This window comes from Mesoplodon densirostris, chromosome 11, assembly GCF_025265405.1.
Source record: "Mesoplodon densirostris isolate mMesDen1 chromosome 11, mMesDen1 primary haplotype, whole genome shotgun sequence".
In the NCBI taxonomy this organism is placed as follows: domain Eukaryota; kingdom Metazoa; phylum Chordata; class Mammalia; order Artiodactyla; family Ziphiidae; genus Mesoplodon; species Mesoplodon densirostris.
In genome coordinates this window covers 99862762-99890173 of record NC_082671.1, presented here as the reverse complement: position 1 = coordinate 99890173, position 27412 = coordinate 99862762, and the positions used below count along the sequence as shown (strand labels likewise).

The following is a 27412-nucleotide window of genomic DNA, read 5'->3' as shown; positions in this document are numbered from 1 at the left end:
TTACTTCTTCATTGTCTGTCTTCCCCACTGGACTGTAGGCAGCGTATCTATTGTTCCCAACTGTGAAACCAAGTTTAATCACAGAGGCAAGCACACAGTAGGTGTAAAAAAATATTTTTGAATTAATGAATGGGGTAGAGTTGCTTATTATACATGAGAGATGCTTCAAAACTTCCATTTTAAAGTCCATGTTATAGTAATTGTGTTCTTACTTTACAAATGAAGTCTAAAGTATTCTGAAAAACCATCAATAAAGTATCTTAGCACCAAACAATGAAAGTTATTTAGTACCCTTTTGTCTTTTCAGTCTTTTTATATCAAAGGGAGGCAGTACAGAAGCTTAGCAAAATCATTCTAATTGTTTTTGTTGATGGTCATGAAAATGATGACTTTCTCTCACTAATTTTTTGGGGGGAGATGAGGGGTAAAGGCTTATTCAGGATCTTTTTCCTCTCTATAAACCTTTTTATCCTGTTTCCATGATGCACGGAGAGCTTGTGGCTCAGCTTAATTTAACTTTTATTTAAAGTTAAGATTTAGTTAAAGCTCTGATTTGAGTCTCTGCTGGCAACATGGAAATTTACCCAGAGGGAAATGGGAAAGAATCAATTCCAAGGAGAAGCCCAAGAATATGAACAAAATCTAAGTTTATTGTATCTATAATATTTGTTGCTAGTCAGATTTATAATAAAATAGATATAAAACAATTCAATAATATTATATTAAGACCATGATATATTTTAGTGTACTTAGTATCTATGTGTCCATTTTGTGGTACGTGCCACATAATAGTTTCCCTTTAAACTAAGTAGAGTTGCATTTGATTTCTTGACATGTCTTTGGCCATAGCTGTGGTTTACTTGCATCTGAGTTTGGTCAGAATTTCAATCACCAATTATAACTGTATTGCTATGCATAGTAAGTATTGTCGGCTTCATGATGTGGTTTCTAAAAAATCATAGGAAAGAACAAATGACTGGAAATATCCTTCTAGTGTGTAGGACTGTAATTTGATTGCCTTTCTAGTTAAAAAGCCTTTTCAGGCACAAATGGATGAAAACAAATTCTCACTTCACTGAGATTCTAAATGAAAATTTGGTATCATTTGTCTGCTAAAATAAAAACGTGAGAACTGTGAGCTTCAGTTTTATTGGGGACTTAACTGAGGACTATAGCCCCAGAGACAGCCTCTCAGATAGCTCCAAGGAACTCTCAGGAGGACATAAGGGGGAAGGTTAGTACATATGTGATCTTGGCAAAGAGGTTTGGCAAGCAAACGCACATCTCTGTAGAAGGTTGCTACTAGCCACGCGGAAAAGATATCTCAGTTAATGATTTTAGTGCTTTAAAGTACGGGAAGATGCAAGAATTTGGGTTCATAAGATTTTCTCCTGAAAATATCTAGCGATCTGAAAGCCTTCTTCTGCCAGTTTTCCCAGAGCACAGAGCGCCTCATTCCTGATCTCCACCCTGAGCTCCTTTCAGGGTATGTTAAAGGTCAGCAACTCCAGTAGCTAATGACTCAATCCTTGTAGAACCAGACAGCAAGCAACATTCTTTAGTTGGCCCTTTTTTTACTGTGAATTTCCTGGAAAAAATAAATTTAGACTCTAAAGAATTAAGTGGAGGGAGAGACCCTGGACATTTTCAAAATGCCCTTTGACGACCTTACATGGTTCCCGCATTATCATAACTTAACCTACTTCATTACCCTCCCCTTCACAGCTGTCATCGCCCAGAGGCCTGGATTTCCAGCCCAGCTCCCTCGTTTCCAAAATTCATCTTGTTAAAAGCTTACCTTAACTTCTCTACCTAAGTTATAAACACCAATAATAAAAAAAAAAAGCTACTGTTTACTGAGAATCTACTGTGTGCCCACAAAACAACTTCACAACCGTCTTCAAAAGTGGCATATTAAATCTGTTTTACAAAATGAGGGGAAAAACAAACCTGAGCCCAGGAAAGTCTAAGTAGTCTGTCCAAGTTCACACAACCAATGCCAGAGCTAAAATTCAAACACCGGTCTTTCTACTTCACCACTCTTTCTACTTCACCATACCATCTTCTTTAAACAGTCTCTCTCAGTCTCTTTAGCCTCCAAGTGTAGCTATAAACTCAACTTAAATGCAAAAAAAAAAGAGCAAAACCAAACTGATACAAATTAGTTTTTCCTCAGCTTTGGCTTGTTTATTTTGGAATTTCAACATTGGGTCAATTTTCTTTGACAACATTCAACTGATTAAAATCTACATATATATTTTCCCTCTCAAATATTATAATACACTGCAAATGTAACACAGCAAAAGAAAAAAAAAAACAGTAAATAGCTATGGCATTTTTGTTTCTTCTTCATAATATTTCATAAATACTTAGCATGAATTCCTGTCCAGGATACAAAGCCCTAAAATTCAAAAGTCCTGTCCAGGATACAAAGCCCTAAAATTCAAAGGTACTCATTAACACAAACATGTTATTATTCACTCATGATTGCTGATGAATATAATGAAGGCAGAGGGATTTTGCTTTCCAATAAAAAAATTCATTAAATAGAATATAAATTCCCATTCATTTATTCAAAACATATATTGAATATCTGTGAAATTACCACTGTAAAGTGCACAGAATGGAAGATTAAGATTCACATATGGGAAATGGTCAATAATAGTAGCAAAATTTCGTAATGAAAATTAACAAAAGCAGTTTCATAAAGAGCCAGATCTGAAGTATAAAGTCCAGGGTACCGTATGTTTTAGGTGTAAAGACAAGGTATGGACAGGGAGGGTCCGTGGAAGAGCTGAAAAAAGTGAGCTAGTCTTTAAAACTGAGTAGAATTTGAATAGGCAGAAGGAACTAAGAAAGCCTTCCAAAAGGTAAGAGGTGAACAAGAGCCCACTGGCAGAGCTAAGACCGCCAGTGACAGGCCCAGGTAGAAGTGGAGTGAAAGCTCGAACAGATATCCTGAGAAATAAGATTGAAGTAGTTTAGTGACAGTTTGTCCCTTACAATGTCAGACTGATCGACCTAAAACTCAGGACACTAAATAAAGCTTGCAAAACTTGTTCTTCCCAAGGACAAGAGCTGGAATATGAAAGCCAGCCCCACCTCCATGCCAAGCACTCTACTAAGTGCTTTTCTCACGTGATCTCAGGTAATCCTTGGTGCAGTCCTATGGGGTCATTCTTCATATCCCTGTTTGGGATTGGCCAATCCCCACTGGCCTGGTGCACCCAGAAGGTAAGCACCAGAATAAAGATTTAGACCTATGTCTGACTCCCAAACCCATTCCCTCTCTACTCTGCCATATTGCTACTTAATTGACTAACACTCAGTGAGTCCAAGGATATTGCCAATCTTGTTTATCTTCTTGTCCCCAGTGCCTGGCACTGTGCCTGGAACATCCAAAGTGCTTAAATAAGTATTTCCAAGTGAATCGGTTGGACAAATTAAAATAAAATAAAAATTCTCTTTTATGAACACGCATGAGTCATACCACCTTCAAAGAAGTCATCTTTGAAGGATACCCAGTCATTCCAGTTGTACTGCCTATATGGTACATACTTTGAATTCCAGCCCCTCTCTCCAAAAGTCTTTCTCAGTATACAATACAGTCTTCTCTCTGTCCTCAGTTGTGGCCTGTCTTTAAAAGGTAAGTTTGATTGAAATGGTCATAAGCTGTTTCCAAGTATGGCCTATAAGGTGATGATCCAACTGAGTAAAATAGTTTTAGTTATTATGATCAAGTAATGAAGTGGATGTTCTTGTGAGACTTCTATTCTGACTCTGACCAAAATGTTTTGAGCAATAACATCATTATATAGTCTCTCAAATGGGTCACTATGGGAAAAATCATCAAGAGATATAAGTTCTGGATACATGTAGTGCCAAGGAAATCTGTTTTAATAGAAACTAGTGTAGGAGTTAGTTTTCTTTTTTATTTAAAGAATAAAGAGTGAGCGTTTTCGGTCAAATTTTAAATACAGCAAAGTGGTTTATAGATTGGAGGAGCATAAAGTGGGGAGTGGGAGTTGAAATAGGAACAAATAGAAAACAAAAGAAAAGTAAGAAAAATGATAGAGACCAGCGCAATCTTGCCTGTATCTGGTTGTTTTACTATTGAAACAGCAAAGAGGATTTTGAGTGGGAAGCGACGTCATCAATGCGGGAGAATGGCTCGTTCTGCCTGGCCTCCAGTTCCACACATGTGGGTCTTTTACAATGTCATCTTTGTAAAAGATGGTTCGTCATACGCTTTGGAACACTTTTTTTTTAATTATCTTGCTGGTGACTCCTTCAAACAAAATGTTTTCACCTTCTGCTTTACTCCTGCCTCGCATTGAGCAAGCCAAATGTTTGTATTGTGACATCTTTAATCCATTACAATCTGTTACCCTGCAATTAGATGAAATGTGAGCAGTTCAGTTGTACCATGTGTACTGAAGAATAAGGGAGAAGGATGAAGACTTGCTGATAAACAAGAGCTTAAATAAAGGATGAAAGAGAGGGAGCACACATACACACATGCAAACCTACTTGGTTTACACGTGGCTACGGTTCTTCCCAATTGTGAACAAGAGGCCTTAAATACTGCAAATGACTTTGATTCCTTCATTCTTTCATTTATTCAACCTATATTTATGAGGCCTCTTTTGTGAGCCAGGGACTGTACTAGCTTCTAGAAGAACAGTGGTGAAGATAAACAGACCCATTAAGCATAGTCAATTATAATTTAACGATGAGACGGTACTACAAATAGATAAAAGCTCTGGGCCTGGACTCAACCGATGTGTATCCAACCATGACTCCACTTACTGTTGGTGTCCTTAGGCTTGTTACTTAACCCTTCTGTAAATGGGATTAATATTACCCACCTCCATGAGTTGTGATACACTCTAAAAGATAATTCATTTAAAGCACTTAAACAATACTTGGCACCTAATAAACTCTCAATAAATACTAGGTTTTCTTATTATGGAAGACACTGATCAGAGCCTTTATTTCCTTGCCACTGAAAAAGCACTGCTCTGACCACTAGACTTATATACTTCCTTTTGTGGGGAGACTGAGACAGCCTTAGGGTTCAGAGGACATTAGCATACAGTTCTGATGAAAGACAGGATATCCGAGTTTAGCCCCCATGTGTGAGAAACTGTGGATGAAGACAGTCTGTGGATGAAGACAGACTGTGGGTGAAGACATGGAGAAGAGGTCACAAGGCCAATCCAGGGTAAGGCTTAGCACGCATGAGTGGAAGGTGGCACTAACACAATGTGGCCCCAATGACCACGCATTTCTCTATGCTCTGACACCACAAAAAAGAATTCAAAGTCCAGGCCCTACTAAATCAAAAAGACTGTCAGTAACAAGTATTGGTGAAGAGGTGGCAAAATCGAAACCCTCACACAGCTCTGAAGGGTGTAGCCATTTTGGAAAACAGTTTAACAGTTTCTCAAAATGTTCAATAGAGAGGATTCATATGACCTAGCAATTCTACTCCTAGGTTTATACTCGCCCCCCAAAGTGGAGATGCATTTCCACACAAAAAATTGTAGAAGAATGTTCGTAGCAGTATTTTTCACAATTGCCAAAGAGTGGAAAGAATTCAAATTTCCATCAACTGATGAATAATTAGACAAAACATGCTATAGTCATACAATATAATATTATTCAGCCATAAAAAAGAGTGTAGCACTGATAACGCGCTACAACATGGATAAACCAGAACAGCCAAATCCACACAGACAGAAAGCAGATTAATGGTTGCCTAAGGCTGGGAGTTGCAGGGTGGGGTGGGGTGGGGGGCAGTAGTGGAGGAGGGATGAGGACTGACAGCTAGTGGGTATGAGTTTCTTTGTGGGCTGATGAAAGTATTCTAAAATTAGATAGTGGTGATGGTTAACACAACTCTGAATCTACTAAAATCCACTGAATTGTATCCTTCAAGAAGGTGAATTTTCTAGTATGTGAAGTATATCTCAATAAAGCTGTTTAAAAAAAATGTTATTTCAGGCACTGAAACCCTTATCATGGAAGCATGATGTTCTAGGTTGACCTGGGGCTCCATTTGAAACAGAATTGATGTATGCTGGGAATCCTCTCCCAATACTGTTTCCAAAGTTGAGGGATATTTCCTCAAAATATTCCAGTCTCCCTTTAAATCAGGACATTTGTCTGCAAGATCCTGCTCTTCATCACCACACCTCTTGATGTAAGGTCAATGCTAAGACCCCTTGGATCGATGAAGAACCCAGACTCAGGCCACGTGGCTAGCCAGTGAGAACTCAGGATTCAGACACCCTTTTTCTGATTCCAAAGCCATTTTCTACTAGTGTATTCTCTCACAGGGTAGAAGCTTTAGGGTTCCTTGTCCTGACACAAGAACAATGTTCTAAATATGAGAACTACCCACTCCCTTTTGCAGTCTGTCTTCCTACAGTAGATTCTCAGAAATTCCTCCAGTCATTTCCTTGCTCTTTTCTGGGCCTTGACTAGCAACGTCATGCCTTTTTTTAATTGAGGTAGAACTTGACATATAATAAAATGCAGATATGAAGTGTACAGTTCAATGTGTCTTCACAACTGTATACACCAATACAAGCACCACTCCAATCATGTTGCAGAACATTTTTTACCCCCAAGAAGTTCCACATGCATCTTGATGTCTGTACAGGAATGCACTGTGATACTTACTCTAATGGGATTCTACAGTTTTTTCTTCCTCATTCTCACTAAGTGCCCTGAAAATGCTCAGCATCACCTAGATCTTTAACACACAGCGTATTGTGTCCGCTGTACTGTACGACTGGCACCTCATTACACACATCCCTGTTTTCTAAGTGTCAGTGCCAAGCCACTTTGTGCTGTTACATAAAAGGATGCCTTGTTTACCTGTTTTGTGGTCTACAGGAGCTCCTTGTAAGTAAGGAACGTATTTACTACTTTTGCACATCACAGTAGTTAGCTCTTAGGAGAACATGTGGCAGGGATCATATGAGGACGGAACTCGGGCTCCAAATCCCATCAATTCTCCGAGCCTCGTTTCCTTATATGTAAAATGCTGCTGAAAAGTGTACAACGATATGTACTTACATGTTGGAAAGTTATTTTTCTTGTTTTTTTCCCAATGATTTTTAGAAAATTCATAGAGCTGTGCAACTGTCAGAACAACCTAATTATAGAACACTTCCATCACCCCAAAAAGAAACCTTGTGCCCATGTGCAATCATTCCCATTCCCAGCCCTCATCCCCAGGCCACTATTCATCTACTTTCTGTCTCTATGGATGCCTATTCTAGACACTGCCTATCAGCGTAATTCTACAGTATGTGGCCTTTAAAAAGTTCTTTTTCTTTTTTTTTTTTTTTTTGCGGTATGCGGGCCTATCACTGTTGTGGCCTCCCGCGTTGCGGAGCACAGGCTCCGGACGCGCAGGCTCCGGACGCGCAGGCCCAGAGGCCATGGCTCATGGGCCCAGCCGCTCCGCGGCATATGGGATCCTCCCAGACCGGGGCACGAACCCGTATCCCCTGCATCGGCAGGCGGACTCTCAACCACTTGCGCCACCAGGGAGGCCCTAAAAAGTTATTTTTGAAACCCAGGTCTGTCTGATGCCAAATGAATTCCTAAAGTAAACAGATACATTGAGTAGAAAATCACTTGCTCTGTGGGGGTGGAGCGGGGGGGGGGGGGGAGATTCTTTGTTTCCAGCAGTTTCAGGAGTGTGTTTCCTCGCACTGTAGCACCACTAACAGTCTCAGTATCTCTTTCACTCACTCCTGTCCACCGTTTCCAGATTTCAAGTGCCTGAAGACAAGGAGGAATGGCACCTAAGCTTTTGGGAAGACTGTTGGGAGGTTTCTGTCAGTCTACTGCAAACAAGACTTCTGGCCCTTGGCGCCCCCTGCCAGCCTTATCTCCTCTCTTCTCTCTTTTTATCTCTTCAGGAGAACTCAGGGAACAAATAAACCATTTAGAGTGCTTTTTTGCTCCCTTTTAAATGTCCCTCAAGTTGCTAATAATGTGCAGTTATGTTCTCCCTGATGGAACACAGCAAGACTGTGAAGCAGGCATGTATGTCAGGGTGCTCACAGTGTCTTACCTGGCCCCCAGGAGCTGGCGGGAGTCCAGCCTGGAAAACACAGGACAGCACCGGGCAGTAGGAGAACCCAGAGCACAGCAAACCCAGCCTTGGGCAAACCATCTAAAACGCTTAGAGAACAGTGTTCTCAGAGGTAATGCCCTGCATCCTAACATGAGCCCCTCCTTTCAACATCCTTTCTGAAAGCACCTTCTAAATCAGTATTTTTGTTTTCGGGTGGAACATAATTCGATTATATGCAAGAAAAATTTTCTGGACTTCAGATAACACTGGAGTGTAGAGATGAGGATTTATGAGTGAAATGTGAGGCCCTACAGACAATTCTATTAGAAGGGAAAAAAGATGAGGTCTATCCCGATGGGGCTTTTTCTGTAAACCTACATCGTTGGAAACGCCTCATAGATTAACTGTGTGGTTTCCTTTACTCATAGAACTACATGTTAGATCTGTGGGAAAGAACTACAAGACAGAGCTGCCAGGCTTCCCTGGTGGCGCAGTGGTTGAGAGTCCGCCTACCGATGCAGGGGACACGGGTTTGTGCCCCGGTCCGGGAGGATCCCACATGCTGCGGAGCGGCTGGGCCCGTGAGCCATGGCCGCTGAGCCTGCGCGTCCGGAGCCTGTACTCCGCAACGGGAGAGGCCACAACAGTGAGAGGCCCATGTACAGCCAAAAAAAAAAAAAAAAAAAAAAAAGACAGAGCTGCCAAGTAAACTATGAAAAACCTAACCAACATTTTACCTTAGGTATTGTCATATCCCAATGATCGGTACTGTTCTAGGGTGTGATGGCTTAGGAGTGAATACGATTTGAACCTAATACATTTTTAGAGGGTGTCAAACCCTCTAAAAAACCCTGGTCTGCCTGTCAGAACCAGGCAAGTCCATCTCCTGACCCTAAACATGGTCCTAAAGTAAATCGCTTGAGGAAATTGGATCCCAAAGATTAGAGGTGGGGAATTTTGAAGTGTGTCCATATTTCACTGGAGATCAAAGAAGCCTAACTAAAAGAATTGTGGGCTGACTCACATGATAACTTCTTTTTGAAAGGGCTATTTTATCTTGAAGATTATGAGTTCGGAGGAACTAAGGTGATTCTCAGTGAAAAGAATCAGAACGTGTGAAATTCCTTAAAAATTTATTGACTTAAATAACTTTGTCTGTGTTACACATAAAAAAAACTTTAAAAAAAAAAAGAAGGGAAAAAATTTTTTTTTGTTTTAAAAATACTTCTAGTCACGTCTCCTCATTCTCTAAGCTGCAAACACTCTGGAATGTGGCGAGAGGTTATTTAGCAAAAGTTAACCAACTGCTCTTCAGTTTAAGGAGGTACTTCTGCATGTATAAATCAATATTAAGACAAGGAGCTTCCCTGAATTTTCTCCTTCTGCTAGTGTTTAAAGAGAGCGGAGGGGAACTGTCTTTTAGGAACCAGCACAGTGTCAGGAATTGTCTGTTCTTAATTGTATCTCAGTGTCAGAAAGCAAAAATAGAGTGAGCTTAGAATATTCAAATAGGTCAAGAGTCTGGAGTTTTGTGTTTTGATTTTTGAACATATTTTTGGATAGCCTAAGTCATAAAGAGAGAATGTAGACAGCAGCCTTTGAAATGCTTGCCTGATTTTTAAAAAAAAATTACCATCAATGTTTAACTTAGAATTTGAGGACAGATGTGTGCTGCTTCTTGAGGTCATTGGCTTTCCAAGCCCCATCATGTTGATGCTTTGTTTATATTGAGGGCACATTTGAAAATTACATCCAGGCTGTGGAACCTGAGTGTCACAGTAGGATTGCCTAATTTTAGGGGAAATTATGTTATCTTTTTTTTTTTTTTTTTTTTTTTGCGGTATGCGGGCCTCTCACTGTTGTGGCCTCTCCCGTTGCAGAGCACAGGCTCCGGACGCGCAGGCTCAGCGGCCATGGCTCACGGGCCCAGCCGCTCTGCAGCATGTGGGATCTTCCCAGACCAGGGCACGAACCCGTGTCCCCTGCATCGGCAGGCGGACTCTCAACCACTGCGCCACCAGGGAAGCCCTCTTTTTCTTTTTGGTAGACAGTATTTTCAAAGCTCTGTTAACTAGAAAAAACAGGTAGAGCACAAACTTAGCTTAACTGTGTTTAAACTCACATCTATTGGGTTTGTGTGGGGGGCAGACGCGTGTCAGGTGTGTTAGCTCATTGATTCCTCACAGTGACACTCTGGGGTACGTACCCTCCCTATCCCCAACGGATAGACAAAGAAGCTGAAACTCAGAGAAACTGAAGAGCATGAGGCCATGCAGCTCATGGGAGGCCTGGGTTTCAGACATGGTCCGACTCCAGACACACATCATCCATCCCATGGGATTGCCTCTAACTGAAAAAGAGGTTACAAGGCCTGCCTTAGGGATGATGTTTTAGTCTGCAAATACACACCCGCTCTGCACACACTCTGTACTTTGTTTCTCTTACTCTTATGCTCTCAACTGTAAGGCCACCACCCTACTGTGCAAAGAGGGCTGCAACAGCTTACCTCAGTTCAACAACAATCCCAATTCCCAACCCTCTTAGCTGTCCCCCAGCTTTCTGGGTCAATCTTTCTATGACATAGATCCATCTGTGACAGATCCACATAGGATTCACATGTTTCTGGTTCCAAGTCTCTCTATTCCCCATCTGCCCATCTGTTTCATTCCATCCTATCTCAAGTTCCCGGCAGGAGGAAGTAATTGCTGCCATCTCTTTCATCACCTTTCCTGATACCAGGTACGATGGTGAACTTGGAGTTGGACATCTACCTTGTAACTATCCCTAGGACACCAAAGATCAATGAAACATTTTCATGTTCTCCAGGCAGTGTTTAATAAGGTATACTTGAATCTAAGAGAAATTTCTTTGTAAAACGAAGTATCTTTATCTGCTTAGGGTTTCCTAAGCCCCTGTGTATCACAAAGCAAGAGAAGCTCCTTATTAGCACCCTATACAGAAGATTTTGAGCTCTGTAGAATTTCTCAATATTTTTGTCACTCCCGAAATAATTTTTAAAGAGCAATGAATCTGCCAAAAAGCGCTGATTCCTTTATGAGGTACTACAATTTGAAACATGGCACTGACCATCCTACTATATTGCCACTTCAAAACTCTACTTCTTATAAGAGAAAGAATAAGAGGGAAAGAAAATGCATGAGCTACCTCTTACAAAACCAGATGATTACTAAGTGCCTGTCATCCACTCTCCAATTTAGCCTTTCTTCAAATCCAAATATTTAATATTTTGAGAATAAAATCATAGCATTCCTGCCTGGAAATTTATGTCATCTTTATATGAATTAATTAATTTCACATATACCTTAGCCAAATTTTTAAACACTTTTTATGTTAGGTCTGAATTTTAGCAGGATAACTAGCCTTTATTAAATGAGCAGTGGCTGGTGTCATTGTCAGTCATGACTTCCAAAATCTCTTATCAGTTGGTGCCAGACCTGGTTTCCTGCACCAGGAAATCATTTCTATCAGGGGATTTCTAGAGACCTTGATTCTCACCACCACCCCCAAAAACCCAGCCTCTTCCACCTGCTGATTTATGGTCTCTCTCCAAAAATTTCCTAACTTTGTAATTCTAATTGCTGATCCATTCCCTTGGGAGGTAAAACAATTTACAAATTTAATTTATATATGAAATAATTAAACACATTAGCTCAATTAAATCTCACAGACTTGTGTTATACATATTACGCTAAATGTGCAAAGGAGGAAACCAAGACTCACAGAGGCTAAGAAACTTGTCTGAAATCTCGTAACCAGGAAGTAACGACCAGAGGTTTAAATGGTTTGCCATAAAGTCCATGTTAATTACTATTTATTCTATTTTTAAATTCCAAAGTGGAGCAAGGACTCCACGTCACATTCCTGGGGTTGAGAGTTAGGAATGGTTCAAGCCGCGTATAAAGGGACCTGGTAATTCACTTAGGAAAGAAATGTAGCATGCGACAGTTAGTGGTGACCTTTAAAAACTGGATAGGGGTTTTCCTGAAGTAGTAATCAGGATCAGAAGGGTGCCTATTTAAATAGCATACATGCAGTTTGAATTCTTTTTCGTCCTTTTTTGGTGTGCTGGAGGAAAGAAAATTGTTTATCCCAGGGACTGTGACTTCATATCCAACAGGGCTGAACCTCAAGAGAGAAAAGAGATGAGATAGCTGCATTTTAACAAGGTTAATTTAGGCCAGAGCTGCTGTTTGGGGCCTCTGGTTTGAGTCCGAGACTAAGTATTTATCAGGATGTACTACTATACAAGTCACCGGCAGATGATTTCATGGAAGAACCCAGTACACAATCACAAGGATCAAACCCCCTTTCAGCTCCTCAGGTTCAGCACATAATGAATTCAGTGCCCTGGGCTAGAACTTAAGTAACTGGGAGCAAAAACCAGCTCATCATGTGTCATTTCTACAGGAAGATAATGCTCGATACATTATGTGATCTCCTGTACATGAAGCAGGAAGCCACTGCCCAGCCATTAGAGTGTCAGGACAGAAGACAGAAAGAAAGGCTGGGAGCCCAACAGGGAGGGTGTAATGGATTGTTTCTCTCTGGGCGTTGATGTGGTGACCTGCCACTGCCCAGTGCCCTTTCCATTCTCAGCGTACTCGCCCGCCAATGTTCTCTAAGAAAGTGCTTCTGGGCGCCTCCTTTCCAAATAAAATCATAGGCACTTGGGCTCAGAACCGATAATGGAAATAAAATGCAAGCTCTGGCACACCTAAACAAAGATTTGTACACGGTAAGTTAAAATCTCCCAAAGCGTTTCAAGCATCAGTTTTTCAAACATATTCTCGGACTGTGAAAATTAAGGATTAATATATCCCTGAATGGAAACTGCTAATTAACATCTTCTATGCTTTATTCTTCTTATTAAGTCTGAGATTATTTTCTTACTTTTAAAAATGCTGCATCTGTTTGGATTATCTTTTTTAAAATAAATTTATTATTTTTTAATTTATTTATTCTTTTTTTGGCTGCATTGGGTCTTCGTTGCTGCGCACGGGCTTTCTCTAGTTGCGGCGAGCGGGTCTACTCTTCGTTGCGTTGCACGCGCTTCTCATTGCGGTGGCTTCTCTTGTTGCAGAGCACGGGCTCTAGGCATGCAGGCTCTAGAGCGCAGGCTCAGTACTTGGGGTGCACGGGCTTAGTTGCTCAGTGGCATGTGGGATCTTCCCAGACCAGGGCCCAAACCCGTATCCCCTGCATTGGCAGGCAGATTCTTAACCACTGCACCAACAGCGAAGTCCCTGGATTATCTTTTGTGTCCCATATATTTCAGCTTGTATTAGTTCATATTTGGCCCCAAAAAATGTAGATTAAATAGGTGATAAGTCTAAGATTTACACTATCTGTTTTTATGAGTTTAACAGTAAATATTATTAATATTGCTTTACATTTGTGTGATGCTTTCATGTGCTCTAGAGACTATTGGGAACCAGCCCTGTGCTTCCAAGCCAAATTCTCTCTCCCCTCATGTCACAGGGATGTGGCATCTATGGAAGGTGCCTATCTGTTTTGGGCTCTTCGAAGAACCACAGTCTTTCTCTGAGAGAACTGAATAATCAATGTCCATTAACTGGGGGTAAGATATCATTTGAGGTAGCTTAGAATGACCTTCTGAAGCCACTAAAGTCTAAATAAAAAGGTGTTTAAATGTGACATGGAAACCAAAGACACCCCTCCTGGCAGGGTGCAGTGTTGAAACAGCTACCTCAAAGAGCCTACCTCTCTGGAGGGTTTTTAAAAAATAAGCATTGGGGCATGGATTTATAGTCCTGCTTCAAGGTAAGGGGACAGACAAGGCGATCTCTCATGGGATCTAGCAGCCTGATGATTCATCAAAGAAGGTGTTTAAAAAGCAAAACCATGAAAGAAAAAGAGCTGTAGCATCAATCTAAATCAAGGCTTACGTGTACTTTCTCTCTTTTTTTTTAACTTCTAATCTCTGCCTGCATTTTCATAAGACCTATCACAGTAGGACCTACCCTCTACAATTACTTTGACAAACAATGGTATCAGTACTTAGGTTTTTGGTCTCTTTCAAAGTAGTCAATTTTTGACAGTGAAAAATAGCAGAAACTGATTCCTGAAGCTCTGACTCCAGTAATAGATTTGGAGAGTTGATTTAGCAGAGTGGCTTTCCGTATATTAGCCCCTGGCTAACTTTCTTGGGCAAGTGCCCACAGGCAGTGGAAACTTACACAAATGCAAAAAAAAAAAAAAGTTATATCGTGTTGACTTCTCTACCAGGTAGATTGTAAAAAAAAAAGTACCAGTTTTTTAAGAATCTGTTTTTAATGACAGTTATATACAGCAAAATATTCTGTCCAGAGATGAGATTTCACTTTGTAGAGTTCTTGCAAACAGAAGCAGTAACAAGCTGAGCTTCTGGCCATCCTATCTAAACTACATAGAAATTCATATTCATGGAAGCCAACTTTAACATATAATTTCACACATTAAAATGGGCTTAGGGCTTCCCTGGTGGTGCAGTGGTTGGGAGTCCGTCTGCCAGTGCAGGGGACATGGGTTCGTGCCCTGGTCCAGGAGGATCCCACATGCCGCGGAGCGGCTGGGCCCGTGAGCCATGGCCGCTGAGCCTGCGTGTCCGGAGCCTGTGCTCTGCAACGGGAGAGGCCACAACAGTGAGATGCCCGCGTACCACAAAAAAAAAAAAAAAAAGGGCTTAGTGCTCAAAACTAGGAAAATGGCTAATTATACTACCACTTAATGGAATATTAGGCATTAGACATAATTATATGGAAAAATGCTTTAATATGTTAGGCAGAAAAGGCAAAATATAAAATTTTATACATAGATATATATGCTTGTGTTGTAGGTTTTTAAAATATTTGCATATGGAAAAGATAATTTGGGGATCTATGAAAATGAGATTATTGTTTTAGGATGCTAAGATGGTATTTTTGGTCCAATTTTTAACAAACATATATAAATGTAAATATACACACACACAGGTACATTTGATATAACAAATGACCACTTTTTCAAAGTTCAGTCTAGTATATTCTGGTTTCTGCACAAGTTTGGTTTTTTTTAAGCACTCTACCATGAGTTTTAAGAAAATGCAGGTAAACCCACATGTTCCCTCCTTCATTCACTTCTCTGCTCATAAGACCCCTGCCAGCTGCAATACCCACATATTGAATGGGTTTCCATTTTAACTTGTATTCAGCTGATGAGTTTTTCTTTTCCTTTTTTCCAAATGAGTTTGCCCCAGAAATTTTCCCCTAGATTATTCCAGAAAAGCATGTAGTATTTGCCCTTAAGTAATTAGAACATAGGAAGGTGAAAATAGATTAACATTTAAAAATAAGAGAGAGCACCCCTGCCGTGCTTCTGTGGCATTTGAGATGTGCAGTATCACACAGGTCTTTCGTCACTGGCAAAGTGAGAAATCTGGAAGGGGCTATGAAAAGTTGTGTGGCTACAATAAAATCTTGACTGGCAAAGAGAAGTTTCTGTGGTGAATGTTTCCATGCCCTACAAAGGAATGGGGCAAAATAAAAAGATCAAGACTTATACCTTGGGTTAATGTGGCAAAAACTATATTGTTAAAAAATTTCAGTGCCACTGAGATGCCATCACACAATCATATTGATCAAAATGCTTCCTTGAAGCATAGATTTTCAAGCGTTTGCATTTTTCGTGCCAGCCAACTTCTATTCTAAGTAGCCATCAAATTTTCATAACCTTCTCCTGGCCACCTCCAGAAACTGTGGTGATCAGCAGGTTTGCTCCACTGCAATGAAACCAAGTAACCTTTGGATATTCTGCTGTAATATCTGAATCCCACTTACGTATCTTTACAGGGGGAGCCTGAGACTGAGGGAGACTGAACCATGAATTCATTTCTACATGACCTTTGGCCTGCTTCTGACAGCTAAGGAGATTTGACTTCCTGGCTGGCCTGCTAGAAATTCAGGGAATGAGACTTCCCAGTATTTACTATGTCATTTTCTAAATCACAGTTTCAGACAGAGTATGATGTAGTACACCTTCTTGGTGGGGAAAAGCAATGTTATGGCCTAGAGGGAAAAAAAAAAGCATATGCCCTCATACTTGTTAGATGCGGAAAAACAAACCATGGGGTGCTGGACAGGAAAATAAATACTGTTATGCACCTAGCTTCATACCAAGAAGATATTACTTTGTTGACCTTGCTTGCCTTTTCAATGCCAACTTCAGGTCTATTTGTTAATGCCAGCTTTGGGTAATTCAAAGTGTATGTAAAACCATTTTCATGAAACCTACAGTTCATGGAAGACAGAGGACAGGTTGTCCATTTCGTGTCAGGCCTATGATTTCCCTCTTTCCATACCGATTTATATAGCTGCAGGGAGGACTCATGGATCAAGAAGGTAGACCTTGGTTCAAACTGCCTCTGCTATTCATGACTGTGCAAACTTGGAGAATTCAGCTAACCTCTCTGCACTTTAATTTCCTTATGCCTAAGATAGAGAATACAAAACCCTATCACAATGGCAATTATACCTCAAGAAGAACCCTCATCACAGACTACTATAATAAGGTGCTACATGTGAAAACATCCAGAACCAGTAAGCATGCAATGAACACTAGCTTCCTTTCTCTTTTTTCTCCTTCTACACTCTTGGGCTATTATAACTTACACAATAATTGTGTTAACTTAAATTCCCTACTACTTCTTTCAAATACAAAGACCATAATTACTGATACAGGGGAACAAACACATAAAGCTTAAATCATATTGTGTCATATTTTTTTAAAGGGTAGTCCAACAAAATGGGACGAAGATTTTCTTGCCATTTGTAGACAGTTAATTTTAGCCTTTTCTTTTAACGTCTTTATTGGAGTATAATTGCTTTACAATGGTGTGTTAGTTTCTGCTATATAACAAAGTGAATCTGCTATGTATATACATATATCCCCATATCTCTTCCCTCTTGTGTCTCCCTCCCTCCCACCCTCCCTATCCCACCCCTCTAGGTGGTCACAAAGCACCGAGCTGATCTCCCTCTGCTATGCAGCTGCTTCCCACTAGCTACATTTGGTAGTGTATATATGTCCATGCCACTCTCTCACTTTGTCCCAGCTTACCCTTCCCCCTCCCCATGTCCTCAAGTCCATTCTCTAGTAGTTCTTTTTTTTTTTTTTTTTGGTTTGTCTTTCACTTCTTTTTTTTTTTATTAGTTTCTGCTTTATAACAAAGTGAATCAGTCATACATATACATCTGTTCCCACATCCCTTCCCTCATGCATCTCCCTCCCTCCCACCCTCCCCATCCCACCCCTCCAGGCGGTCACAAAGCACCGAGCTGATCTCCCTGTGCTCTGCGGCTGCTTCCCACTATCTATCTACCTTACGTTTGGTAGTGTATATATGTTCATGCCTCTCTTTCGCTTTGTCACAGCTTACCCTTCCCCCTCCCCATATCCTCAAGTCAATTCTCAAGTAGGTCTGTGTCTTTATTACCATCTTGCCCCAAGGTTCTTCAAGACTTTTTTTTTTTTTTTTAGATTCCATATATGTGTGTTAGCATACGGTATTTGTTTTTCTCTTTCTGACTCACTTCACTCTGTAGGACAGACTCTGGGTCTATCCACCTCACTACAAATAACTCAATTTTGTTTCTTTTTATGGCTGAGTAATATTCCATTGTAAATATGTGCCACATCTTCTTTATCCATTCATCTGTCAATGGACACTTAGGTTGCTTCCATGTCCTGCCTATTGTAAACAGTGCTGCAATGAACATTGTGGTACATGACCCTTTTTGAATTATGGTTTTCTCAGGGTATATGCCCAGTAGTGGGATTGCTGGGTCATATGGTAGTTCTATTTGCAGTTTTTTAAGGAACCTCCATACTGTTCTCCATAGTGGCTGTATCAATTTACATTCCCACCAACAGTGCAAGAGGGTTCCCTTTTCTCCACACCCTCTCCAGCATTTATTGTTTGTAGATTTTTTGATGATGGCCATTCTGACCAGTGTGAGGTGATACCTCACTGTAGTTTTGATTTGCATTTCTCTAATGGTTAGTGATGTTGAGCATCCTTTCATGTGTTTGTTGTCAATCTGTGTATCTTCTTTGGAGAAATGTCTATTTAGGTCTTCTGCCCATTTTGGACTGGGTTGTTTTTTTGATATTGAGCTGCATGAGCTGCTTATATATTTTGGAGATTAATCCTTTGTCAGTTGCTTCCTATGCAAATATTTTCTTCTATTCTGAGGGTTGTCTTTTCATCTTGTTTATGGTTTCCTTTGCTGTGCAAAAGCTTTGAAGTTTCATTAGGTCCCATTTGTTTATTTTTGTTTTTATTTCCATTTCTCTAGGAGTTGGGTCCAAAAGGATCTTGCTGTGATTTATGTCATAGTGTGTTTTGCCTATGTTTTCCTCTAAGAGTTTGATAGTATCTGGCCTTACATTTAGGTCTTTAATCCATCTTGAGTTTTTTTGTGTGTATGGTGTTAGGAAGCATTCTAATTTCACTCTTTTACATGTAGCTGTCCAGTTTTCCCAGCACCATTTACTGAAGAAGCTGTCTTTTCTCCACTATATACTCTTCCCTCCTTTATCAAATATAAGGTGACCATATGAGCATGAGTTTATCTCTGGGCTTTCTATCCTGTTCCATTGATCTATATTTCTGTTTTAGTGCCAGTACCATACCGTCTTGATTACTGTGCTTTGTAGTATAGTCTGAAGTCAGGGAGTCTGATTCCTCCAGATCCATTTTTCTTTCTCAAGATGGCGTTGGCTATTCGAGGTCTTTTGTGTTTCCATACAAATTGTGAAATTTTTTGTTCTAGTTCTCTGAAAAATGTCATTGGTAGTTTGATAGGGATTGCACTGAATCTGTAGATTGCTTTGAGTAGTATAGTCATTTTCACAATGTTGATTCTTCCAATCCAAGAACATGGTATCTCTCTCCATCTGTTTGTATCATTTTTAATTTCTTTCATCAGTGTCTTATAATTTTCTGCATACAGGTCTTTTGTCTCCTTAGGTAGGTTTATTCCTAGGTATTTTATTCTTTTTGTTGCAGTGGTAAATGGGAGTGTTTCCTTAATTTCTCTTTCAGATTTTTCATCATTGGTGTACAGGAATGCAAGAGATGTCTGTGCATTAATTTTGCATCCTGCAACTTTACCAAATTCATTGATTAGCTCTAGTAGTTTTCTGGTAGCATCTTTAGGATTCTCTATTTATAGTATCATGTCATCTGCAAACAGTGACAGTTTACTTCTTTTCCAGTATGGATTCCTTTTATTTCTTTTTCCTCTCTGATTGCTGTGGCTAAAACTTCCAAAACTATGTTGAATAATCATGGTGAGAGTGGGCAACCTTGTCTGTTTCCTGACCTTAGAAGAAACAGTTTCAGTTTTTCACCATTAGGAACAATTTGGCTGTGGGTTTGTCATATATGGCCTTTATTATGTTGAGGAAGGTTCCCTCTATGCACACTTTCTGGAGAATTTTTTTTTTTTTTATCATACATGGGTGTTGAATTTTGTCAAAAGCTTTTTCTGCATCTATTGAGATGATCATATGGTTTTTCTCCTTCAATTTGTTAATATGGTTTATCACACTGATTGATTTGCATATATTGAAGAATCCTTGCATATCTGGGATAATCCCCACTTGATCATGGTGTATGATCCTTTCAATCTGCTGTTGGATTCTGTTTGCTAGTATTTTGTTGAGGATCTTTGCATCTATATTCATCAATGACATTGGCCTGTAGTTTTCTTTTTTGTCACATCTTTGTCTGGTTTTGGTATCAAGGTGATGATGGACTCATAGAATGAGTTTGGGAGTGTTCCTCCCTCTGCTATATTTTGGAAGAGTTTGAGAGAGATAGGTGTTAGCTCTTCTCTAAATGTTTGATAGAATTCGCCTGTGAGGCCATCTGGTACTGGGCTTTTATTTGTTAGAAGATTTTTAATCACAGTTTCAATTTCAGTGCTTGTGATGGGTGTGTTTATATTTTCTATTTCTTCCTGGTTCAGTCTCGGAAGGTTAGGCTTTTCTAAGAATTTGTCCATTTCTTCCAGGTTGTCCATTTTATTGGCATACAGTTGCTTGTAGTAATTTCTCATGATCCTTTGTATTTCTGCAGTGTCAGTTGTTACTTCTCCTTCTTCATTTCTAATCCTATTGATTTGAGTCTTCTCCCTTTTCTTCTTGATGAGTCTGGCTAATGGTTTATCAATTTTGTTTATCTTCTCAAAGAACCAGCTTTTAGTTTTATTGATCTTTGCTATTGTTTCCTTCATTTCTTTTTCATTTATTTCTGATCGATCTTTATGATTTCTTTCCTTCTGCTAACTTTGTAGTTTTTTTTTGTTCTTCTTTCTCTAATTGCTTGAGATGTAAGGTTAGATTGTTTGAGATTTTTCTTGTATTTTGAGGTGGGATTGCATTGCTATAAACTTCCCTCTTTGAACTGCTTTTGCTGCATCCCATAGGTTTTGGGTCGTCATGTCTCCATTGTCATTTGTTTCTAGGTATTTTTTGATTTCCTCTTTGAGTTCTTCAGTGATTTCTGTTATTTAGTAGCATACTGTTTAGCCTCCATGTGTTTGTAGTTTTTAGTTTTTTTCCTGTAATTGAGATCTAGTCTCATAGCATTGTGGTAGGAAAAGATACTTGATATGATTTTAATTTTCTTAAGTTTACTGAGGCTTGATTTGTGACCCAAGATATGATCTATCCTGGAGAATGTTCCATGAGCACTTGAGAAGAAAGTGTGTTCTGTTGTTTTTGGATGGAATGTCCTATAAATATCAATTAAGTCCATCTTATTTAATGTGTCATTTAAAGCTTGTGTTTTTTTATTTACATTTTGGATGATCTGTCCATTGGTGAAAGTGGGGTGTTAAAGTCCCCTACTATTACTGTGTTACTGTTGATTTCCCCTTTTATGGCTGTTAGCATTTGCCTTATGTATTGAGGTGCTCCTATGTTGTGTGCATAAATATTTACACTTGTTGTATCTTCTTCTTGGATTGATCCCCTGATCATTATGTACTGTCCTTGTCTCTGGTAACAGTCTTTATTTTAAAGTCTATTTTGTCTGATATGAGAATTGCTACTCCAGCTTTCTGATTTCCATTTGCATGGAATATCTTTTTCCATCCCCTCACTTTCAGTCTGTATGTGTCCCTAGGTCTGAAGTGGGTCTCTTGTAGACAGCATATATACGGGTCTTGTTTTTGTATCCATTCAGCCAGTCTATGTCTTTTGGTTGGAGCATTTAATCCATTTACATTTAAGGTAATTATCGATATGTATGTTCCTATTACCATTTTCTTAATTGTTTTGGGTTTGTTATTGTAGGTCTTTTCCTTCTCTTGTGTTTCCTGCCTAGAGAAGTTCCTTTAACATTTGTTGTTAAGCTGGTTTGGTGGTGCTGAATCCTCTTAGTTTTTGCTTGTCTGTAAAGGTTTTAATTTCTCCATCAAATCTGAATGAGATCCTTGTTGGGTAGAGTAATCTTGATTGTAGGTTTTTCCTTTTCATCACTTTAAATATGTCCTGCCACTCCCTTCTGGCTTGCAGAGTTTCTGCTGAAAGATCAGCTGTTAACCTTATGGGGATTCCCTTGTATGTTATTTGTTGCTTTTCCCTTACTGCTTTTAATATTTTTTCTTTGTATTTAATTTTTGATAGTTTAATTAACATGTGTCTTGGCATGTTTCTCTTTGGGTTTATCCTGTGTGGGACTCTCTGCACTTCCTGGACTTGATTGACTATTTCGTTTCCCATGTTAGGGAGGTTTTTGACTACAATCTCTTCAAATATTTTCTCAAACCCTTTCTTTTTCTCTTCTTCTTCTGGGACCCCTATAATTCCAATGTTGGTGTATTTAACATTGTCCCAGAGGTCTCTGAAACTGTCCTCAATTCTTTTCATTCTTTTTTCTTTATTCTGCTCCCTGGCAGTTATTTCCACCATTTTATCTTCCAGCTCACTTATCCTTTCTTCTGCCTCAGTGATTCTGCTATTGATTCCTTCGTGCCCCCCCCACCATCTTCCCCAGGGTCCCCCATCACCGCTGGACCCCTAACCATGGGTGGATCACTCTGGGTGTAGGAACTCCTCCCTTCCCCCAGCCGCCCCTCAGGGGTGCCGTCCTGGATGTCCTGCCTTTACTTTCGCTCCCCCTTCCCTCCCTCCACTCCCTCAGAACCCACGCGGCTGGAGGCGGCCTCAGTGGGCAGAGGATCAGGCCTGGGATCTCAACAGACTCCCGGGGGCCCAAGTGGGCAGGGTAAACCTGGCCACGCTCCCTTTTGATTCTCTGCCCTCCCAGTGGTTCCCCAATTTCCCCCTTCAGGTGTGGGATCCCTTCCCCTCCCCCAGCCACCCTTCAGGGGCTCCAGTCCTGTCCCACCTCCACTTCTCCTCCCCCTCACTCCCCCCCATGCCCCACATCCTACCCGGTCACTGGGGGTTCCTCCTGTCCCCTTAGGTGTCCGTGGTCCCCCACAGGTGCCTGGTAGGTGCCCTAGTTGTCTGCCCTAATTATTGAAAAACTCAACTATTTTGACTTTTTACAGTTTCTGACAATCCAGAAAACCTTTAGCTTGGATTAGCCCGACTACAGCATGGAGGGGAAACGTATTCAGGCTGAGAGGCCTGTGACAAGCTATAGTTAATAAGTTCTCTCCATGGTGTCAAAAGTAATAATAGTAACATGCCTTTGTGAGTTAAATTAATTTTGGTTTGTGCACTGGCCTGCATATAAATGTGAATGATGTTTCCAAAAGTGATCAGGCAGGAGTTGAGAAAGAGCCAAGTGGTAAAGCAGAATGAGATGCGCTCACTAGAGCAGGGCCGCTCACTGCAGGCATCTGGGGGCGCAGGCAGAGAGATGCAGGGTATTGTTACAGCAAAGGTGGTGCCGTGGGGGGAGGGGTTGTTTTAGTTCATTTTGCCCGTTATGAAAAATCCGGAAGAGAGATTGTGTCTTTAGAGATACTAAAGATGTTTGACATCCTGGCTCCCTGTTTGGTAATGAGAGAGCATCTTCCTGCTAATCTCTAATTTCAAGTGTCTTCAACCCATAAATATTTTTTTCCCTCTGCCTGCAAGAGGCAGCTGATTGGTAATAGCTTTAAATGAATGACCCGTCAAGTGGCATTTTAAAGCCCTAATGGTTGTGTTCATTTCAGAGGCTTCTTCGGATTCCCACACACATACCCTGCCACTGGCACAGATAAATATGCTGTCTGCAAAGAGTTAAAAGACACATGTTGAACCCACTAAGAAAAGATCTTAGGATGACCAACGTAGCTGGTGTGGTATCTTGTCTTTCTCTGTTTGAGCTCTAATAGTTCAAGGGTTGCAACCAGAAATCAAATTAGAAGGAAAATGAAGATTTCCCTGTTAAGTGATTACTGTAGATAGGAAAACTATATAATAGCTTATATTATGTAATTATATAATAGTTTCATATAATATATTATAATAGTTTATATATAAACTTAATAGTTTAAGGAGGAGCTACATAATAGTTTAAGGAAGCTGTGTGTCTCCTCTAACTATACACTTGACAGTTCAGTCTAGGCCTCATCCTAGAGTAATAAGTCTCTATATTTCTTTCATGTATCTGTCAACACATTTTCTTTCCTGTCTGTTCAGGAGTACTATTGATATTCCACCCAATTTTTAAACTTGTATATACAAGTTTCTTTATTTCAATAAAATTAAGAGCACTGTATTCTAGGCTATATATATTGTTTGATATCCATAGCTATCCTACACAGTCTTGGAAGTATTATCCTCATTTTATAAAGGAAAAGTAAAGGGAGTCCCCACAGTCATACGCCCATTAAGTTACCAAGTCTGCATCTTAACTCAGGTCATTCTGAGCCTGTGCTCCTGTTGACACATAACCGTAAAAACCCTTGCCCTGTTTTCCAGCAATCAATTCACTGTATGTACTAAAGGCTTCCTATATAAGCAACTATGTTCTGTACCTTCTACATTTAACTATCCCAAACAAAAACACATCAGAAATAGCTCCTTGGTGGAAGGTTTTTCATTAATCTGATACCTCAATTCAACAACACATCTACAGATCATTCTATGCTGGGCCCTGGTGATACAGAGATGAATTAGATACAGTTTTTCCACTCAAGGAGTTCATAAGCAACAAGGAAGGGATGATGCTGTCTGGAGGTGAGGAGTTCAGAAGGAATGATTAGAATATGAATGAGGTGGGTTATAAAGGATGATTAGGAATTCAACAGGTCAAGAATAAGGATTTCCAGTCAGGGGAAGAAGAAACATTCAGAGAGAAATAACGTCTGGCTACGATCTAATGCATGGGAGAGGAGAATGATGGGGGCAGGGGCTAAGCCACAAAAATAAAGAAGGGTAATATTTTAGTGCTTTGAATTTGGAAGTTAACATTTTACTCTGATAGTTGGCAACTGGGAGGGTATTAAAGCTGCCAGTGGCCGTATCAGCTCTATGGCTTAGAAAGCTAATCCTTTGGCAGTATGACGATGACTTGAAGGCTGTTGCTTCCAGAGGCAGAGTTCATGAAATTACGTGGCAGTGAAAGTAAGAACTCAAATTTGAAAAAGTTTTTAAGATATGATTTATAGAAATTTGTTTTCAATTAGACAGAAGAGTGAGCGCTTGCAAGCCACCGAAAGTGATTCCAACTCTAGCTTGGTTAACTGAGAAGTGAGCAAACGGGGCAATGAATGAGATTACAGAAAGATACATTAATCTTAAGGATAAACATGAAGTTCTATTTTGGACATGTGGATTAAAAGAGAATTCATTTCCATTTTAGATCATATTAACACCCTACTTCTCCCCATCACAAACTTGTTTAAGTGCTTTAGATATCATATTTTATGTTCTCCTATATAGTACCCTAGCCAGCATCAACCTGCATTGCTTAAATTTTCCTGATTCCATCATCTCCTTAACAGTCTAGTATTTTTCTAAATTGCTTATAAATAAATCCAGAAGTCATGTCCTTTCTTCAAAGGAAAGAAATCTCCAAAGGAAAAAATGTCCTGAAGAACAGAAAGTGAAGAAAGCAACCTTCATCCTTGCCGTTACGCTAGTACATCTTCTAGCTTCCTTAGGAACTTCCTGATTTCCATTTCCACTCCTCCCAGGTAGCAGCCAAGTATAATAAACCACTACAAGCACCTGCTCCTGCCTGTGCTGATCCAAGCTCAAGGTCACTGAGGGGTGAAGTGGGGGGGACAAAATCCAAGCCACGTTTTACCCAAGGATAGGATTCAGTGGACTTCAACTCGGAGAGACCCACCGTGTGAGGAGACCCTGAGCTCCCCTGCAGAAGGGGGACCTCAGGTGGGGCCCAAGTGCAGTGAGATGGGCATCTCCACATAGACATCTTTCCAGGTCCCACAGCTGGCTGGCCATGTTCACAGCTCTTCTGTGTGTCCAAGAACAAACTCGTAAGAGGGCTGACTGAGAGCGAGAAGTCTGTATCAGCATTCATATGACATTATCCTTCTGTTCATTAATACAACAAAAATATGAGTGTCTGCTATGTGCCAGACACTGTACCCCGCACCAGCTGAGTAAGGAACACACAAAGATGGATAGAACTGTATTCTGTAAAAACTCATTCTTAATTTTTGATGGATAGAAATGCTAAGAATAAAATAACGAGCATGCACTGTGCACTTAAACCATATTCTAGGCATCATTCTAAGCACTTGATGGATCTCCTCTCATTGGATCCGCACAACCACCAGTTGAGATCAGTACTATCATTATCCCCATTTTATCCAGTAGGAAACTGAGGCTTAAGGGAGATGAAACAACGTACCCTAAGTCACCTAGCTAGGAAGTGACAAACCAGGGTTTCAAATCTAGGTCTAGCTACTTTAGACTCCAGCTCTAAACCTCTACTACCTATAGCCCAACAGGTACTTCAGCCACAGATCCATCCCTAGACCATATCCATTGACCTCTGGCCACATGAGAACAGAGAATACAGCACTTATCATGTGTTTAGAGAATGTGGCTTGCCTTTATATTTTTCTAATTCACTGCTTAAAATGATCCCTTTCTTGCATTTATTTATTCTCCTTTTTGCAGAAAGCTTATCCTTCTAGCCACTTTTTCCTTATTTGGCCTCACCAAATCCCTATGAGGAGAGAAGAATATAATTGATTACCCCTTCTGATTCAAGATGATGTAATACATCTCCTTTTAGTCAATACATTTAACTCAGGCAACCTCAGGAACGGAAAGGAGAGTCAGGGAGCCTGTGTTTGGACGCGCTTCTGCTCCTCTGAGAAACCTTTCATCTCAACAGTCTGCAGGTATCCATGGAAGACCTTGAGACGGTCAGTCAGGACTTGTAGCCTGCTGACTCCTGTGCACTCAGGAAGACATGAAAGCAATTGCAAATTGCTTAACAGAGGGTGCAATATTACAGATGAAGAATCTGGCTGGGAACACGTCCACCAGGGAAATGCTGCCATGTGACATTTTTCCAGTACAGCACCTTGTGCTAATAGTATCTTACAGGCTTAGTGTTCAATACTATTGAACAATGGTTACCCAATATACAAAGAAAATTAAAATTTCATGAGATTTGCCACATAGAAGAAAAAGCATGGACTTTGATGCTTAACAAACCTGTGTTCTGGGTTCTAATAACCATGTTACGTTAACACAGTTACTCCACAGGGCTGAGCCTCAGTTTGTCCATTTACGAAGCAGAGACAATGATAACCTGTACTTCACGGCTGTGAAGATATGGAATAAATTATATGAAGCATCCAACACATAGAAGCTGATCTGTAAACGGCAGCCGGATATTAACAATGACTAACATTTACTGAGCACTTCCTGTGTGCCAGCTTCTGTACGCACAGCACGTACATTAACTCTTTAATCCTCACAACAGTCCTTTAGTTTATTATCAGTCCCATTCTACTGATAAGGATACAGAGTCCCACAAAGGTTAAGAATGTCCCCAGATCACAACTAAGTAAGTGAAAGGTCTAGATTTGGACTCGGCAGCCTTACTGCAGTATTAACTGTGGTACTAACTGTCTCTAAAAATCAGTTTTGAGAACCTCATACCTTTTAGGAATAAAAGCTTAACCTCCAGCCCATTTTCCTTTCTTGATGTACCTTATTTGGAACCATAGGAAACTCTTTCTCAATGACCCCATGGAAAATTGTCTCTGGTTACCTCTGTAAGCTGTTCAGTTTTACCCTCACACACAAACGAGTATTCTATTTTTTTTTTTTTTTTGTGGTACGCGGGCCTCTCACTGT

At 40.2% G+C, this 27412-nt stretch overlaps 1 protein-coding gene and 1 non-coding gene across 4 annotated transcripts in view; both read left to right on the top strand.

Moving 5' to 3' along the window:
* Positions 1-27412, top strand: part of SYT1 (synaptotagmin 1) — a 566654-nt gene that overhangs the window by 437608 nt on the left and 101634 nt on the right. The gene's annotated exons all lie outside the window — the stretch shown is intronic.
* Positions 8437-8567, top strand: LOC132499641 (small nucleolar RNA SNORA18). Its single transcript, XR_009533878.1, has one exon. It is a non-coding gene; the product is annotated as a small nucleolar RNA SNORA18 (small nucleolar RNA).